This window comes from Melanostigma gelatinosum (assembly GCF_949748355.1).
Source record: "Melanostigma gelatinosum genome assembly, chromosome: 5".
NCBI lineage: Eukaryota > Metazoa > Chordata > Actinopteri > Perciformes > Zoarcidae > Melanostigma > Melanostigma gelatinosum.
In genome coordinates, this window is record NC_136638.1 from 17,562,101 (window position 1) to 17,568,748 (window position 6,648).

Below are 6,648 nucleotides of genomic sequence, written 5' to 3' on the forward strand. Positions count from 1 at the left end.
TGAACTGATATGAAAATCAACAATTTTGCAGTTGCCATAAAGTGATTATAACCAATTGTAACATGAATTTCTTTTTATTTTTATTGTTTTTCAGTTCTTGAAATGCAATTTTACTTACAATTGCTGAGGACTTAGCCTCAAACTAATATGTAGCGCCACATTTAGGTGCATTAATGTCAATGTCACTGTTCAGGGGGTATCATTTCGACCTGAATGTCTGCAGTAACTCCGCACAAAGGTACGGTCATCGGGCACATTCATCTTCCAACTGCTACTGCTCACATATGCAGCTGCAGAGTGCTGTACATGGAAGTCCCAACTGAAAGCACTTGCACCTCCCATGGCTACTTTTCTTACAGGAACACTTGGCCAGTTCCTGACAACTGGCTGCGATGGGGGGGGGGGGGGGGGGGTAACGTCGACCAACAAACCTGCCATTTCTCTCCTTTCTGTGTCCACCCCCAATCAGTAGGACTGCCGATGTCTGGCCTGGAGATAGTTGTCTGGCCCCAGATGATCCCAGCCGATCCCAGGCAGGCAAGCAAAGAGGGAGGGAGGCAGGCCTGTTTGCTTGCTTGCTTGCCTCCCTCCCTCCCTCTTTGCTTGCTTGCTTGCCTGCCTCCCTCCCTCTTTGATTGCTTGCCTGCCTCCCTCCCGCTTTGCTTGCTTGCCCCTGCTTGGGAGGGAGGGGGGCAGGAGAGGGACGGAAGGGGCAGGCAAGCAAGCAACGCGGGAGGGAGGGAGGCAGAGGGGGAGGGATGGAGGGAGGCAGGCAGGTAGAGAGGGAGGGAGGCAAGCAGAGAGGCAGGCAGGCCTCCCTCTATGCCTGCCTGCCTGCCTGCCTGCCTCCCTCTTTGCTTCCCTGCCTCCCTCCCTCCCTCTCTGCCTGCCTCCCAAGCAAGCAGGGAGGGAGGGAGGGAGGCAGGCAGGGAGGGAGGCAAGCAAGCAAGCAAAGAGGAAGGGAGGGAGGGAGGCAGGCAAGCAAGCAAAGAGACAGGGAGGCAAGCAGGCAGAGAGGGAGGGAGGCAGGCAGGCAAGCAAAGAGGGAGGGGGCAGGCAGAGAGGGAGGCAGGCAGGCAAGCAAGCAAACAGGCCTGCAAGTATTTAGCTTTGCATTCATCAATTTTGGTTTTGTTAGTGAGAGCTCAGCTTTGTTAATTTTAGCAGTTTTGAGTTCTAGTATATATTTCACCAGTGTCCCACACTCTCGTACAGCTCCTCCATGGTGATGTGATTATATCATAAATGATCAAGAGAGGGTGCTGTTGCACTGCAGAGAACACACCAAACCATACTTACCACCGCGAACGGACAAATCAAAGATCTCCAATGGCATTACTGTTCATAATAAATGTCAACCGGCATTAAGAATGCCACGGACAAATACTTGAGCTAATAACCCTGCATAATTATTGAGACACGATGATGAAATGTTGGGAAATTGGATGTTAAGGCGTCTCCTTCTCTTACTTTCAAATGAGCATCTTGCTGAGTTAAGGAAAGCACAGAACCTATGAGGAAGAAAAGTCCTCACTTGAGAGATGATTGTCAGGTGTGAAAGGGATTTTGGCGTCGCAAAAGAACAATCTCTCATAATTCCGTGACAAATGATTGTTCTATTTCTGAGCTCTGCGCCGAGCCTTTTTTTTGTTTGTTTTTTAGGAGTGAGGGAGCAGCTCTCACTCATATTTTATGATCCTTTTTTTCTTTGACAGTGAACAGAGATGGGAAGTGATGAGAAAAAGATGCAACATGCAACAGCACAGTGTAAGTTGCAAACAATGTACCATATTGATTGTGAAGACATACTGTATACCAGGTTGCTTTCTTCTATAAGATATACTATGCAAAGGTTAAAAGTCTAAATAAAATTACAAATCATTGCATTGCAAAGATGTTACAGCATTTTACAGGCACAGATTTTTGGATTTCACCAAACACATTTTCCTCTGCCAGATCAATGATAACGCTGCATAATTGTCAAAGTACAGTCTCAGAACTTCAACGCAGATCAGTTGGCCTAATGCTCACTGAACAAAGCCTGTAAAAAATGGATGTGGGTGGTTTATTTGTCAAAACGCTGTATTATAAGAAAGACTGAGAATTTAAAAAAACAGCATGCGAGGGATGCTCTTCACCATGGGAACAAAAGGCAAGATGGATCCCTCTACAAGTGCCACAACAAACTGTCAACTTAGAATAAGATTGTCTCGTCGAGCCTGCTTAAATAAGCCCCTTAACATGGCACTTTTGACATCTTGCAATGGATTGCCATGTCAGGCAAAATGCTGTGTCTTCTCTTCCCAGGTGACGGTAATGTTACACAGCAGGTGCTTTTTTTATTTTTAAGAGACTGAATTCAGAGAGTGACAAAGATTAAACATATCACACAGGCAGCAGGACAGCAACCGTATAGATGTGTGTTCCTGTTGGGCTTACAATCCAGGTGAGCTTGAGAAATCACCTGCTTGAGGAACTACACAAACTACAGCTTTTCAGTTCCAGTGATAAAGTGGTTAGCTGCACTTTCACGAGACCAGCACTGATACAAAGAGTGACAGTTGCTTTTCTCGTCTGATCAAAGGCTGCAGACAAGTGCTGTAGAATGTTTCTCCCCTAGTCCTCCCCCCCCCAAAACCCTGTCTCTATCTAATGATAGTTGAATACATTGTCATCTCATTATCTTTGAAGAGGGGAGAGATCCCTCCCGTATGAGTGGGCACCGTGTCTCTTGCCATCAGACGGGCCCTAAGATTGGTGAAGCGCATTCTCGTCTCATTATGTTGAGTGAGAGATATCAGACATATCCCATCTGCCTAACGCCTTCCACACACATGCCACCATGCTTGAGCCATGCAAGCTGGTGCAGGAATACTGTGGGTAGTTCATCTGTAATTCTAAAACTGAGCTATGAGACTTGTATTCTAAGCCGATCCGAACAATGCTATTAACTAAATCACTGCATGGTTAAATATCACTGTCAGAATTAAGAGAGTAGAGAGAAGGGCTGTTTGTCTTCCTATGCAGTGGTAACCATCAAAGAGCCCCCCCGTCTCTTTATGCTAGCCTGTATCGTATATCATCATCAATATTGCAGCATCATGTAGTTTATTTATTAATGGCTTTAAACTTGTACACAAAACTCATTTACCCTCCGGCAACTGGCTGCAAGGCTTTTTTTCTGGTTCCTTCAGACAAATAAAAAGGAGAACAAAATCTGCAGTCCCACCCAATTTTCCAATTTGCAAACCCTCTCCAGGGCAAAGAAACAGCAGCGGTAGGAGGAAAAAAAAAGCCGAACACATTACAGAATCACACAGTCTGATACAACAGGCACCATGAATTGCAACCTCAAAAATGATCAAGAATGAACATGATTAGCTTCATATGTATGCTTTTAAATTAACTTTTTGCAATTTAGACATACAGTGCAATTACATTCCGGAATAGTTTTGGTACTCGTGTGATTCTAATAAGAATAAAAAGCGCTCGAAGCCAAAAGCCAACAATAACTTGTGACAGAAGAGCCAAATTGGTCCCAGTTTCTCTCGACTGGCTTTAACAGATGTCATGGGCCGATTGTCAAAACATCTTTTGGTGGACACAGTACAGTGAAACCACAACACTGATCTACATGATGGATGTCAGCTCAAAATGAATCCAGCCATGGTTTTACCAGCTTTGAATTCATGCATGGGGAAGCCTGTCAGGGGCGAGAGATGACGTGGACACTGGCTCTCACTGTTTGTCAAGATTTTACATCCCTCCCCCTCGCTACTCGTTTGAAGCTAGTCGGCTGCTGTCTAGCAGCTTGCTACCAATACGCCTGCGAATCTAGATTCAACATTTGTGGACTTCTTACAGGAATGCATGCAATTAGAGTGTTTTGTGGGTGTAAAGTGTCCCTTTGCATACAGCATGCAATCTATCATTTTAATGGGACTCAACTTTCACAGGGAACAGGCTTTAATTTGGTAACAACACTTGTCTTTTTCTTATTTTACATGTCTAATACTGACAGTAAGCTAGTGACCCATCAATGGCACACTGTTTCACAGCAGCTTTTTCCTCTTTTGAAAGAAATACAGAACTAAAAGCAGACTTTTGAAATCAAATGGGATAATGAGGGGCATCAAAACCAGAGTATCACCTACAGTCCAATACTTCAAATGAGACGTGTTGTTTGTTTTCTGAATGACACAGCCGTGATGATAAAGTTGATCTTGTCCAACTCACTTTCTAAACCATTGCAGCATCTATAATTCAGAGAGCATCATGTCCACTTCAATAACACAAGCTCTCGCTCCCCTGAAGGACACACACAATATACATTTTACTGCCTCTTTTTTTTTTTTTAGATAAATCTTTGCAATGGAAGGATGAAAAAAATCTAGCGTTACTCGTGGGCCACTATTGTGTCTGCTACGCCTCTTACCCCACATGATCTTTCTCTCGGCACATTACTGCTGGCCCTGCAACGCCCGCTTATGAATTGCCTCCAGAACTAAATCACTTCCTTTGTCAGACACGACTGCCTTTCTTTCCCAGACCCATTGCTTACTGCTATTGTTAGTGAAGATGAACAGCCTGCGACAATTAAAGGTGTGGACCATTACTTCTGCTGTGAGGTCGGTTAGGCTTCATGCTTTACAGCCTGAGGGAGAACACCACCGTTTCTAAATCTTTCATCTGGAGCCATAATGGACAGCCCTGAATGGATGAAGAACCAACAAATGTCCACCACCATGCATTGGGTCAGGTTTTCGTAGAGATGTTGGATGTCTGAAGGATGCTTGGAATATTATGGAAACATGGTGAAACTAAGTAAGATAATACAGAAAACACATCCTGCTGCAAATCCAACAATGGAAATTTGCATTCCATTCCAGCTAAGTTGTAACCATGCTAAGTGTAACCACAACAGACCACAATGCATTTGAGATGAACATCACAGTAGGAATATAGGGTGAAGACTGGCAATACCAATGTTAAATGCATCCCCTCCATTTCTGCATCAAAATGACTATATTCTTTGTGTGGCAGCACCAGACTAAGTGTATCTGTGTTGGTGCTTTGGTTGCAAATAATACTGTGAATCTGAGTTTACATACAAGGCTAGGATATGTGTACGTGCTGGAAGGATAAACAATTAGGATCTTTGCAGATGATGTGGTTTTGTTCTGCTACATCGGACCGTGACCGTCAGCACGTACTGGGGCGGGTTTGCAACGGAGTGTGAAATGGTTGGGATGAGAGTCAGTACCTCCAAGTCTGAGGCCATGGTTCTCTGCAGGAAAGCGGTGGATTGCGCCCTCTGGGTAGGGAGTATGTCACTGCCCCAAGTGAGGGAGTTGAAGTAATTCTGCCGTGAGAGATGGAAGGCAAAGCCGTCGATTTACCAGTCCATCGAGGTTCCGACCCTCAGCCATGGTCATGAGCTTTGGATAGAGAATGAAATTATGTTATCGCGGATACAAAATGAATTTCCTTCTTACAGTGAGAACTCGGACTAGGGATGTCACAAAATGAAATTTTGACAGTTATTGTCAGAGGAAATATCACGGTTTCACAGTTTTCATGTTTATTATTTAGAATATTTCTAATAGGCCTAGAACTAATGAACTAGTTTTTATGATGTATTATAAGCTGCTTTGACATATTCGTAAGAAGATAAACGGGTCATAATTTCCTCGCTAATATCTATTCAATATTGCTGTGAAAACATTGCCGTAAAACAACTGCATTTATTAAAGTTTCTCAACAAAACTAAATTTCACAAGATTACATTTGAACACGTCATGATAGCGGCATAATTTACCAGCGTCTAATACAAATATTTACTGAATGGGGAATGAACACACCATAATGTTACTAAATGGAAACACCATACGGTATAACAGCATCTGTTAGATGCTGTTGCCAACTTTACAGTCTCTCAATGCAATACGTTATTCAACCAAAGTTATGGGAAAATAATCGAATTACAACATCCCTAGCTCAGACATTCAAGGGAGCACAGGGTATAGCTGCTGCTTATTTGTGTGCAAAAGGGCCAGCTGAGGGGGTTCGGGATTCTGATCATGATGCCTCCTGGACGGCTTTCTTTCGAGGTTTTCAGGGCACGTCCAATTGGTAAGAGGCCCCGGGGTAGACCCAGAACACGCTGGAGAGATATATATCTCGTCTGGCCAGAAAAGGCCTCTGGGTTCTATAGGAAGAACTGTAAAACATTGCTGGGGAGAGCGACGACTGGAGCACACTACTAAGCCTGCTGCCCCTGCGACCCAGCCCTGGGATGATTGATTGATTGATTGATTGATCTTTCCATCAATGTTTTGAACCATGCAGCTTTGTCATGGGGATGTCATTTCTAGAGTGCTGTTAAGCTAGCTGTTGATGATCTGTAAATACCTCTTAACTAAAGATGTGCCAATTGATTGATCAAAAACAGGTAGGTTTTCTGCTGATCAGTCATGACTGGTGACCGGTCGATCAGTCCAATTTCTTTTATATTTACACACATGTGCTGCCGCAGTATGATAGTTATACGTCAGCACACAGCAGCACAGACAGTGATGTCACAGACACACACATATAGCATTTGACAGCAATTGAAGAAGACATAAAGCTCACAATGTGTCACAACTG